The sequence below is a fragment of the Manis pentadactyla genome, chromosome 8 (genome assembly GCF_030020395.1).
Source record: "Manis pentadactyla isolate mManPen7 chromosome 8, mManPen7.hap1, whole genome shotgun sequence".
Classification (NCBI taxonomy): domain Eukaryota; kingdom Metazoa; phylum Chordata; class Mammalia; order Pholidota; family Manidae; genus Manis; species Manis pentadactyla.
In genome coordinates, this window is record NC_080026.1 from 124,407,127 (window position 1) to 124,420,060 (window position 12,934).

Here is a 12,934-nt window from a genome sequence, read left to right on the forward strand (position 1 = left end):
CAGAAGATCGGTGACTATTATTACACCTATGATTTTAACATGGCCAGCCATTCTGGGACATGGCAAAATACATAAAAAAATAAAAGTAAAGCTCAATCTTTGAGGCTTCTACCTGGAAGGTTTTTGTCTGGGTTTGTACTTTGATTTTTGAGCTTCACTTTTCTCAATGCTGCAAAGGAGTTCTTAGGCTAGATTAATTTAGCAGTAGGAAGATTTGGGCAGAAAAGTGAACGTGGATACATGTGGACTCTCCTGAAATCCTGAGCTTCAGAGGTAAGATAAAAGTCAGCCCCTGTCCAGAATTCAGAAGCAGGCTGCCCTGCAAGCTAGATTCAGATGACAGATTTGTTTGCTTCAATCTGTACACAGTGTTGTAAAGTGCGTTGAATTTTGAAAATCAGAAGCTTTTATAGCATCTCTTAAAACATCTGAAGATCTAACTAGGCCTACATTTCTTCATAGTGTCCACCAGCCAGAGTGGATTAGACAGTGACCCCTGGGGGCAGGAGGCTCTCTTCCCTGCAGGGCCTGCCTTCCCTGATCCAGCGCAGACCCCCAGGCCCTCTGGTTTAAGGCCACCCACTCCACAGACATATGTTACTACCTGTCTGGCTTTTGCAGATTGGGTCTTGGCCAGACTCACAGACTCTGACTCCCTGAGTTTTTCCACTTTGTTATCAGTAGCCCTGGTGTAAGGATGACCCTCAGCACTGATGGCTTTTCATAGTTGGGCTGGAGTGAGGAGGATTAAAGGCCTTGGCTCACGAACCCTCCCAGCTTTTCCTTCCCAATCCCCAAACACACTGCGCTTTAGCAAATGTGCTTTTCACCTGCTGTGGCCAGAGGAATCTGCTCTGGCCTCCTGCCTTCTCTCGGCATGCGATTTCTCTTCCTTCTGATGCCTAAAGTAGTCTGGGGTGAGGGATGGGTTGCAAGGCTTGGATTTTAAAAATTCTTTCCCAGATTTGTTGTGTCTAATTTGGGCTGCAAATGGTTTTTGGTGTCAACGACTAACCACTGTTTGGTCTGCACAGCCATGTCTGTTGAACTTGGATGGTGGTGAAAGCCCAGTTTCCCCAAATAAAGTCTAAATGCATTAACACATTTATTCCCAAATGCGTCTTTATGTTTCTGCCTGTCTTACCACACCTCAGACGTGTCCATGGATGGGAGCGTCCTGGGAAGAAAACGGGCAGGTAACTCAACCCTCTATTGTAAACTTCATAAAAGAAAAAAAATCAGCGAGTTGACCCAATTGGACGGTTAATAAAGATGCTTCAGAGCTAGTACATTAGAGTGGGAACTAGGATTGGTATGTGGTCATTTCCTATGACCTAAGGAATAAATAATATCGCTAGAGAGAACACTGGGAAATAAAGTAGGGAGTTGAGAAAAATAAGTGAAAACGTTACTTTAAAAGATTACCCCTCCCTCTCAAAAAAATTTAACTGGAATTCTTTGTCAATATCCAAGTCTTAAATATGTTTAATGTTCATCAAGCTATGAAATAGTTATAACAGGTGATGTCAGGTTTTTAAATAATACCGTGATGACAGTTACCGTTTGTTGAGAGCTCACTGTGTTGTAGAAGTCGGGATAAGGGCTACACATTGACTCCCTTAATCCTTATATCAACTCTGTAAGGTCAGCATATTATCCCCATTTTATAGACAAGAAAACTGACACTTAGCGTGGTTAAGTAATTTGTCCAAAATCCCAGAGATAGAGATGGATGGAGCTAGTATTCAAACCATACCACCCCCCAGCATAATTTGGGCCTGAACAGCAAGGCTGATGGCCACCTCCCCTGCTGGCCAGAGTAAGGATCTGGCAGACAGCCTGCCTTGGTCTTGATGGTCTTGGAAACATGAACATCAGAGAGTCCGAGAAGGCTGGAGAGAGACAAAATGGTGTGTTTGGTGCATTGCTAAAATTTACCCCAGGAATGTACCATGGAAGGCTCATTGGCTCCCCTCTGAGACCCTTTATCTTCAGGTATTACCCACTCCAGGCAAGTTGATAGAATGGACCACTGCTTGGCAGGTTTCCTGGTTTTCTTCAGCCTGAGAACATGTGACCAGATTTGGGGTTGGAAAGTGTGCTCGTTGCCTGAGGGTGCTGGGGCCTGGCTGTGGTGACAAGTTCGTACCAGAAGCAAGGCCAGGATGGAAGGGCAAAGTCAGAACTAAGAGGAAGTCCCACCTTCCTCTATCAGATCTGATTAGAGTGGTGAGGATGGATGGGGATCTGAGCCCCAAACCATGCAGCTGGGGAAGAGATGAGCATCATTGGTGAGCCCTGAGTCTGAACTGGACAACTCTTTATCTGGTGACTGTCACATATGGGCAGATGCATAAACCGGTTGGGCTGGGCTGAAGTCTCAGCTTCCATGTACCCGGGCCCAGAGAGACTGAGCACCTACAGGGGAGGGCTGGTGTGTCACAAGAGGAAACGGACCCAAAGTTAAGTGGGAGAGAGCAGCTCACTCTCATGGAGAGGTGGGGAGAGGTGCTCCCAGGGACCTTGCCCACTTATCTTTCCATCCCTCTATGGATCACAGAGTTGGACCTACAGTGGGTGTTCAGTAGATGTCTGTTGATGAATGACTGCCTCAACCAGTGACTGAATTTTTGGAGTCTCTTGGAAAGATTGTGGGAGAAGTAAAAATCAAATGTATGTTATATTTGTTAAAATTAATCAAATATATATTATATTTGTTAAAATTAGACTTGCTGCTAGTAACAGACATCTGAACTGACAGTTGTGATAAACAAAGATTTGCTTTTCTGTCATGTGACATGGAGTCTTGAGGTCAAGAATCCCAGGGAGGTATGGCAGCTTCATGGTCACCAGGGATCTGGCCTCCTTTAGTCTTTCTGTTCTTCTATCTTAAGCTTATGAATTCCACACCAAAGATTACCTCATGGTGACAAGATAGCTGATGGAACTCCACTTATCACATCCATGTTCTTGGTGGAAAAAGGAGGAAGGGGTGAAAGACAAGCTTCCCAGAAGCCTCAAATGACTTCACTGACATTTTATTGACCACTTATAATTGCAAAGGAGACTAGGAAATAGGTTCTTTTATCTGGGCACATTGTCAGTCTGAGTAAAATGTTTCTGTTGGTAAGGAAGAAGAGAAGAATGAATAGTAGGTAAACAACTGCAGACTGTCTTGCAAGATTCAGCCTTCTCGACGGAGGAGGAAAAGAAGGAAAGGAATTCACCAAGGTAATTCCTGTCTTGCTCCTGTCCTGTGAGATGCACATCTTTGAGACATTCTTTATTGTGGCCTGATGATGCGGCACATACAATGTGAGGGTGCCTGGGGCACATAATTAGTTTCATTGCTATTCAAATCCAACTGCCAAGGGCTTGGTTAATTGCATTGACTTCTCCTTCATTATTTTCAGCTATTTAAAGAGCCTCTAAGAATGCCCAGGCTTTATTTCTTAATGAAGCTTCTGGTGAAAAATGGAATCTGACAAGAATGTGGACAGAAATGCCCTGCAGTGGCTGGCAGAGCTGCATGTGTTAGCCAGGCAGGTAGATGGAGAGATAGGCAGATAAAGTCTCCAATAAACACCCAGTATTACTCAACAGCAAACTTACTGCCTCTCACTGACTCAGACAGGCTCTTACAGGATATTTAATAACGTTTGTTACACAGAATACAAAAGTTTCTCACTTTTTATTAAGTCCACAAAAATTAAAGCTACTGTGTAAGACAAGTGCCAAATTTCCACTCACGTGTTTGTTCAGCTTTCTTTGCTTTTTCCCCCAAATTAAAACCAAATAGACATTCTTGGTTCTCCCAAGATGGCAACCCAAGAGCAGACCATGTGTTCTCAGATAAAGAGGGCTCCATTGACCCACGGAGAGTGTAAGGGGCTGGCTATTTTCCAGTTTTCTTTAGCCTGGGGCTAGGGAAGCTGGAGTGAGGTTTCTGGAGAGGAGAGGCAGGGATGTGAAACGGGAGCCCTGAGGACTCCTGCGCCCACTGTAGCCGTGAAGGATTGCTGAAGGGGTGGACCACCTCCTGCTGAAACCATCAGCTTCTGGGCATAGTGGAAATGACCAGTTCTTGAAGGAGGTAGAGATTCTCCAAAACCCCAAAGCTCTCCAGTATTCCAATATCTGGGGAAAGACTCATTAAAAGGAGAGAATAAATTCTTCCTATCATTCACACTGGTCATTATTTACGTTCTTCCTTTCCAATTTCACTGTAAACTCTATACAAACAGGGAATGTCTTTCTTGCTCTCTCTTCTAGGTCTTTACCCAAAACATAAATAGTGCTCAGTAAGTATTTGTTGAATGACTATGTAGATAACATCACCTACTTTCTTTATGGAACAATGTCCAACGTGGCTTCTCCCATCCCCTTTACTTCTAGGCTTTTGACCTATTTTCTCCTGGGCATTTTCTTTGTGTATTTATTAGTGGTTGAGATTATATTATATATATACACACAATTGTGTATCATGTAATATGCACTAAACTGTAATATACAATCGTGCATGGTAGTTTATGGAGTAGTAGTATAGCATAAGCATGTTCCTATATGTGTTCATACAGGTTAAGCTGCTGTAATAAAAAGACCCCAAGATACATAAATTTAATGAAATAGAATTTATTTATCTCCCATGTGAAAGTCTAAAGACAGGCAAGGCTAGGGCAGGTAGGCAGTTCTGCACAGAGCCATCCAGGGAACAGGCCGGAAGGGCAATGCTCTTCTTTGACACGTGGTCTCCATGTCTTGATCCCAGGTGGATCCCCCAGTTTTCATCATTTCCAAGCCAGGGAGGAGGGAAAAAAAAGAACGGAGGACAAATAGCTTCCTCATAAAAACATAACCCAGAAGGTGTACACTTCACTCAGGCTTACATCTCATTGGCCAAAATTTAAAATATGGCTATACCTAGCTTCAAGGGAGGCTGGAAATTGTCTCCAGCTGAACATCATATGTGGGATCAGTGTTTCGAAATATTCCATGAATATCAATCTTTAGCATTTCCAAATGAGAAATTGGAATCCCTGGGAATGCTTGAAAGTCCCTGAAATCATAAGTTACTTTTAAAAGACTTCCAATATTCTTTCTGGAGAGTTAAGTTTTTCCCACTTCCCCAATTGCTTTACTGAGTTTTCTTTTCAGGATTTGGAAAAACACAAAAATTGCCCAAGAACATTGGGAAGGGATTCTTACATGGAAACCTTAGGGTGAGTGTGGGTGGGTGCGTTGAGTGGGGAAGTTGTATTACTGAAAGACAGGAGAGAGTGAATTCTGGAAGAGATCTCTGTTCAGGACCAGCTATATAATTTCTGGGCTCAGTGCTAAATGAAAATGTGGGGTCTCCTTGCTCAAACATTATTAAGAATTTCCAGATGGTGGCCATGGAGAATCAAACCAAATGTGGGGCCTTCTAAGCACGGGGCCCTGCCTAATTGCACAGCTCCCACACCCATGAAGCTGGCCCTGCCTCTGCTACATGCACCATGGTGTCTAAAAATCTTTGTTAATACCATTTTAAGTGGCTGTATAGTATTCCATTGCATAGATTTACCATTATTTATACAACTATTTCTGTATTCTGGGAAATTTTGGTGGCTTTTAACTCAGCAATCTTATCTACAGGTTTCAGTTATTATCCCATTCTTAGAATTGGTTTGATCTCAGGATATGTATGGAAACTTTGGGTTTTCTGCCCAAGATGGGAAACCTTAGCTTTGACACCCCTTAAGAGATGCAGACTGCTAGACTGCTGTCAAGGTGTGGCCTGTTACCCAGGGCTGAAGTGTGAGCTAAGGCTAAACAGGCAGAAACCAGGACCAGATGGAAACTTGGAACAGGAGGGCAGCATCGTCAGCAATATCCACAGGCAAATCAAGCCAAGGCTGGGTGGGATGACATCAGTAAGGGCAGAATGGCAGGCACAGCAAACATGGGCCTGTCCTCAGAAATAGGACCAGGGACAAGCTCCCCGGGAAGTGTTGTCAGCCAGGGGCAGCTGTTGCCTTTGGCCTGGGGCTGCCTGGTTCATCCTGAGTTCTTACCCAGGCACGTCCCTGAGCAGATCTGCTGGACTTCAAAGAGCTCTCTCTGTCCATGTTGGATGACCGTCTCTCTCATAAACTCTGGGAAGGCTAGGAGCTCAGTCTTTAGGGGCTTGGAGAGGAGGGTGACACTTCTCTGGGACTCCTGAATCTCCCACAGGCCTCTTTATGATAACATTTTGTTCAGAGCAAATGAACACGTCCTTTTTGAATGACGTGTTTAGCAAGAACAGACCAGTGTGACAGAGCAGGAGGTACTACAGCTGAGGGTGGGGGAAGCACAGGAATGCTGCCTCTGTGGCCAAAGACATCTCCGACACTGTCCTTTACAACCTAAATGATCTCAGGGGACTCAGTGAGCCTTTCTGTGCCTCTGTTTCCTCATCTGTAAAGTGGGGCCACTGACCAATTTCAGGGGTCAACACGCTTTTTCTGTAAAGGCTTTTTCTGCCACATTGTAAATATCTTAGATTTTGCAGGTCATGGGGTTTTTCGTTGTGTTTTCTTTTTTAAAATAACATTTAAAACCTACTGTCTTCAAACTCTAAAGTATTTAATAGAGTTTTGTTAACTACAGCCACCATGCCTCACATAATCCCAGAATACAGTCGTCTTGTAACTGGAAGTGTACATATCTTTTGACCAGCATCTGCCTCATTTACCCCAACCCTTCATCCCTGGCAAACACCATCCACTCTATTTCTGAGTTCAGCCTTTTTAGATCCCACACACAGGTGAGAACTTGCAGTATATGTCTTTCTCTGTTGGACTTGTTTTACTTAGGCTAATGCCCTCAAGTTCTATCAATATTACCACACATGGCAGGATTTTCTTTGTATTTATGGCTGAATTACAGACACATATAATATTATGTCACATTCATTTCATTTTTTGACTTGAAATCGATTTGTCATATACAATGGTGTAAGAGAAGCCGTACATGTTGATCATGATGATGCGATGTGTCTGTCTTATAATATGATTCCACTCTGGTGCTAGTTAACATTGCTCTCACATCACATAATTATTATTTTGTGTTTGAGGTGGCAATACTTAAGATCTAGTCTCTTCACAGTTTTGGTTACTTAATACAGTATTGTTGACTATGTCCACTCTACCAGGCATTAGACGTCCACAAGTTATCTACTAGTTGCAAGTTCGTACCCTTAACTAATATCTCCCCTATTCCACCTACCAGCCTCTGGTAACCACCATTTTACTCTGTTTTCATGAGTTTGGCTTTTACAGATTCCACATAAAAGTAATATCATGCAGTATTTATCTTTCCTTGTCTGACTTGCCTTACTTAACATAATGTCCTCAAGGTCCATGCATGTTGGTGCCAACGTCAGAATTTTCTTTTATCTCATGCCTGAATAACATTCCATTATATATATGTGTGTGTGTAATATATATATATATATATATAAAACATCTTTTTTATCCATTTTTCTGATGATGGGCACTTAGGTTGTTACCATAACCTTGGTTATTGTGAATATTGCTACATTCACACGGGCATGCAGATTTCTCTCCAATATGGGGCATAGGGTTCTGTGGCAACTACTGAGATCTGCCCTTAGTGTAAAAGCAGCCAAAGACAATATGTAAATGAATGGCAGTGGCTGTGTCAGTAAAACTGTATTTACAAAGACAGGTGGCTGATCACAGTTTGCTGACCCCTGCCCTTTTCACATGTTATGAGAATTAAATGAGATAGTGCATATAGAATGCTTCCTACAGGCCCTCCATAAAGGGCATTACTCTCGTGTGGCACAGGGAGAGCCAGAGAGGAGTGTGTGAAGAGTCACAGCTTCTCTGGCTATAAAATATGGCTCTTCAGTTGTTAACAAGATACCCAAAGGGGCCTCTTCATCCACTTTTTCTTCCTGGGTGCCAAAATGCCAAATGGAGGGATCTTGACATTCTTCTAAGCAGACATGACACAGACCACTTCTCATTGTACATTCTCCTTGTAATTATTTTTGCAGATGAATGCTTTCTAAAACATAATTGCAGAAACATGGCTGCTAACATGAGAAGAGTCTTTGAGAATTTTCCAGCTCTTCTTTTCCACACTGTATGTTCTTAAAAGAACACCCTCCTCTTGAATGTTGTCAGCCTGGTCCGGCAGGTGTTGAATGCCCTGGGGAGGAATTCTCTTCAGTCTGAGGCTCCTGGGTGAGCTGCAAAAGATTAGAGGTAGCTCTGCATGATGGTATCTCCAGGACTGAAACAGAAATTGATTCCTGCAATTATTTTCATCACAGAATCTTCAAAAGGGGATGTTAAGATGAAGATCCTGATCTAGTCTAAGGTAGGATCTAGGAATCTGTCATTAAATAATAATAATAATTTAAATAACCTGTCCCCAGGTGATTGTTCTGCTCAGCCAAGAACCTGCTCAGCTCTTGGCTGGCCTCCTGGCTGTGCTTACCTCCCCTGTGATATTCCAAACCCCAAACCCCACACCTGCTTGATTTGCCTCTTCTTTTCTTTGTCCACTCGCTCGCTATGTGAGCCAGAAGGCAGAGGGCTTCGAAGGCGCGTTCATACCTGCAGCAATGGCTCTGCAATCCAAGGAGGAAATAATTTCACACTGGCTGGGCCACCCGGGAATGCAGGAATGTGTGAGCTCAGCCTGTGGACTCAGGAGAGCATCAGACAGGGAGGATTTCAGTGTTTCCAAGTCAACGCCGAAGGCTCATACATTGGTGGATGGGAAAGTCATTGATTTTTCTTGAGATAATAACTCAAGTGTTTTTGTTCAGTGTCTTTCAGAACCAAAACCTTGTCTGATTTTACTTTTGTTTTGCTTTGTTTTGTTTCTTGTTTGTTGTTCTGAGAAGAAAAAGCTCGCCTGACTAAAGCAAAATCTCACTGTTTCATTTTTCAGTAGCTCCTGGGGTCAGGCTGGTCCATCCCTCTGTCAAATACATGGATTCTTCAATAGATATTTAACGAGCACCTACTGTGTGTCAAGTGTTCAGTAAATCAAGGTTGTTGCCTGGCTTTGATGCCCCACTTTCTGTACCCAAGTCTTGCCTTATTCCCAGTGAGCAAGTCTTTTTTTCCTCCCATGGACTGAGTGCCAGCCACGTAACATGGTGCTAATGTTTCACAACTGCTATCCGATTTGCTCTTCTTATAACCCTGGCAGGTAATACCCATGGTGCTCATATGACAGATGAGGACACTGAGGCTCAAAAGAGATTATTTGCCTGGGCTTCAGAGCCAGGATGCTGCCGCCGAAGCTGGTGCTCCTTACACCTGCCCTACATAGACTGCTACCTTGTACTGCACCTTCTGTGACTACCTTTAATTGTGCTCCTGGGTCAGATCTCATCTGCTCCTTTAGGCTCTCAGCCCCAGCCTCTAAAAATCAAGTACCCTTTCACCATCACGCATTGCATGAGGAAATGGGACATTCATAGCCAAAGGACCAGCTGTGCAACTAGGAAACCATTCTTTTCCCTCCAGGTTGTCTGTCCTTCTGGGAAATCACAACGTCTTTCTTTCTAAACTTGTAGTTCTCAAAGTTTGCGACATGGTCTCTGCGCTAGCAGTAACAGCATCACCAAGGAAGTTATAAATGCAGATTCACAGGTCCCACCTTGACCTACTGAGCTGGAATATCTCGGGAAGGCTCAGGAATTGTGTTTTAGAATGTTCTCTGGGTGACTCTGCTGCACACTGAAGTTTGAGAACCACTGGCCTAGATCTGACAGCCCACGTACTTTGGTACCAATAACATGCACTTATTGCCAACTATGGGTGTATAAGGCATCCCAACAGAAAACAAAAAACAGAAAGGGCAGTTGAGGGATCACTTCTGCATTTAAAAAATTGGAAACACTATATATTCTGTTGCTGTCTTGGAAGTTCATAAAGATGTATGACAGCAGCATATTCAAGACCAGGACCTCCTGCAGTAAGGAACCCTGTTTCAATTTACTTAACCAGCCTTTCCTAAACTCATTTCAAATTTAAACCATGGACTGTTTCTTTCACAAAATACCTGTTGACATACCAAGGAACTAGTAATAAATAACACACTTTGGGAAGAGTTGATCATCATGATCCTCAACAGAATATGGCCCTCGCTTTGAGCATGTTCATCAGAATGAAATATCCAAAAGCCCTATCGGAAATTCAAGAACATCAAGAAAAAATTGTTTCAAAAATTATGTTTAAATCCATACAGACTCTGTTGTAAACCTCCAAGGGACAGCCCTATGTGAGTGGAGTGCCCTAGTGTTGTACAATGCTGCAGCCTGGACCTATAGCCACATCCTGAATTAATGAAAGGCTTAAGAACGAAAATGTTTCCATCTAAACCAAAAATAATTTAGAATTGAGGTGTTGTAAGTTGGGGGCAAGGAGAGGATTTCTAAAATACTTAACTCTTTTAAACTGCATGTAAAATATTTCAGGATGAATTTCAGCAACTGTAACTATTCCAGTAAATGAAATTTTGTTGGATATAGTCATGTTTCTGCTCCTTAAATCTAGCTCATTTCACAATTACAAAGCATTTGATGAGAATATTTTGTATTTAGGTAATGTTTTTCATCCCTAAGTCTCAAGAATCTACTAGAGAGATGATTGGCAAGAAAATTCCCCAACGTGTAGGTCTCCTCCCCATGATGGGATGGTAAATTTCTAACAGAAGCAGGAACTTTGCAGACACTGAAGACACTAGTTAACTGCTGGAGACAATAGCAAAGCTGATCAGTATACAGAGGAACCAGCAACCTGGGCCACATGACTATGGGCTTCATATTTCCATGAATTCATTTAAGAAAATTAAAAAGGATCGCTATTTCTTGTTCTCTTTGTGGTGCCCTAAGAATTTCACATTTAATCAGGAGATACTTGCTACCTCCAGAACCCAGTCATGCCTGAGAAGTGCCCCAAGTGACTTTGGATTAGAGGCTGATTCCAGATTCAGTGGGGAACCAGAAATGCTAGACGCACATGAAAGCTGGGTGTAGAGAGATGGTGAGAGGGGTTCCCTTTGAGTTCCCTTCTGCTTAGCAGGTGACTTCTTTTTCTCTTATTTTCAAATAAAGTTTATTACATTCTCCCTCATGAGAGGAGTACATTCTTATTAGAGAAAATTTGGTGAAAATAGAAATGCAATAAGCAAAGGAACTCCCATCATCCAAAGGGAATCACTATTAGCAATCTGGTGTACTTCCCTCCAGTCTTTTTTCTATGCGTTTAAAAAAAAGAATTAAGATCATGCTGTATGTACAATCCTGATTCCAGGGTTTTGTAGTACAAGCTAGGCATGTGTCCATGTATTATCAAATCCTGCATAAACAAATGAGAGCATACACTCTCAGAGGGCAAAGACCAGGTCTATCTTTCTCGTCATAGTGATCCCGGGACCTAGTGCTGAGCCTGACACACAGTATTGTTACTGAAAAAAGTAGAATTGGCAATATCTCATTGAGTAGATGCCAGAATACATGTAGCTCTCTCTATAATGTGGACATTAAAGTTGCCTCCAATTTTTCCACTGTTACAGGTAATGCTGCAAATCTGTTGTGCTTAGTTTTTTCTATATTAGGATTATTATCTGTAGAAGATACTATCAGCATCCCATTCCTAGGCTTTTCCCTGAAGACTGTCCTTGGATAGTCAGTCTGCTGGCATCCTAAGTCACCTGCCTGAACTTGTCCTCTGGCCATGGTTATACTTGGCCTCCATACATGTGGAACAGCCTGGACATGCCAACATTAATGTCCCTGAGCTCCCCTCAGCCAATGGGGAAAGGAATTCCAGCTTCCTTGCTCCTGAGGGTGACAACTGAAAGGTCTGTTCTACACAGTCTATCAGACAGTCCTCATGGGATTGGGCCCTAGTTACCCACAGTGTCCAATTCATTAGCGTCTCCATCATATTGTCTTTCCTCTCATTGCCCTTTCCCACATTCCCTGATTCCTCACCATGTTTGCTGAGATCACCTCCCAAAGAAACTATTCACAAGCACCGAATCCTTGTCTCAGGCTCTGCTTCTGGGAGATTCTGACCTAATTAATTGACTTTGGATAGTCTCAGAACTAGAATTACTGAGTCAAACCAGATGACTTCTTTAAAGATTCAGGATATATATTGATGAGCAAGTCATTTCTATGTAGGGGTTTTCAAAGCTCTTTACCAACCCTCAAGTTTACTTTAAGAATTTGGACAACTGGACATTTAGGAAGAAGAGGAAAAGAAGTCAAAGCACTCACCTGCTGGGCTTGCGCTGTAGGATTGTTAAGCAGTTTCATTCGAGTTTGTTTTTCTGTGGTTCACTTTTCTCTGTTGTTTGCCTGGCTTCATTTTCTTCTGTGTTCTCGGACAGAGGCCAGTGGTTATAAATTCTCTCTTTTGTTTCCGCAAGTGGAAAAGGAGGGGGAATTGAAGGCAGCAGAGAAAAGACCCTGGGCGGAAGGACAAGTGTGATTTCGCTTTGGAATATTGCAGCCTTGATTCTGTATTACAACCAGAGTTTGGTATTTGGTATTTTCAGAGGAAATGGAAAGAAAGAGACTGGACTATAAGCATTTTTTTGTCATTATTGGACCCTTGAAATCTGTGAGGAGTGTACACAGTTATGTTCCAACGTAAAGCTACATGTTTGGGGATTGTCATAGTGACCCAGAAAGCATGGTTTCTCCAGGGAGACAGAGGAGTGAAGTTTTCCACCTGTTTTATTGCTGAGGCCATGGCTGCACATGGGAAGAGCACTAAGGCTTTTGTTCTGAAAATGAGTGACAAATAACGCTCTTTAGACTAAGATTCACTAGATATTCCAAGAAAGCATAGTCAACCTTGGCTGGATGGACACTGAAGACAGAAACTTGAGAAGTTTTAGCACTCACCTTTTG

The 12,934-nt window shown here is 42.7% G+C and overlaps 1 long non-coding RNA gene across 1 annotated transcript; it reads right to left on the reverse strand.

The window, feature by feature from the left end:
* Window positions 1–8,007: 8,007 nt before the first annotated feature.
* Window positions 8,008–12,432, reverse strand: LOC130684508 (uncharacterized). The gene is made up of 2 exons (XR_008998785.1): window positions 12,296–12,432; window positions 8,008–8,283 (listed from the first exon to the last, which is right to left on the reverse strand). It is a non-coding gene; the product is annotated as an uncharacterized LOC130684508 (long non-coding RNA).
* Between the last annotated feature and the right edge of the window lie 502 nt (window positions 12,433–12,934).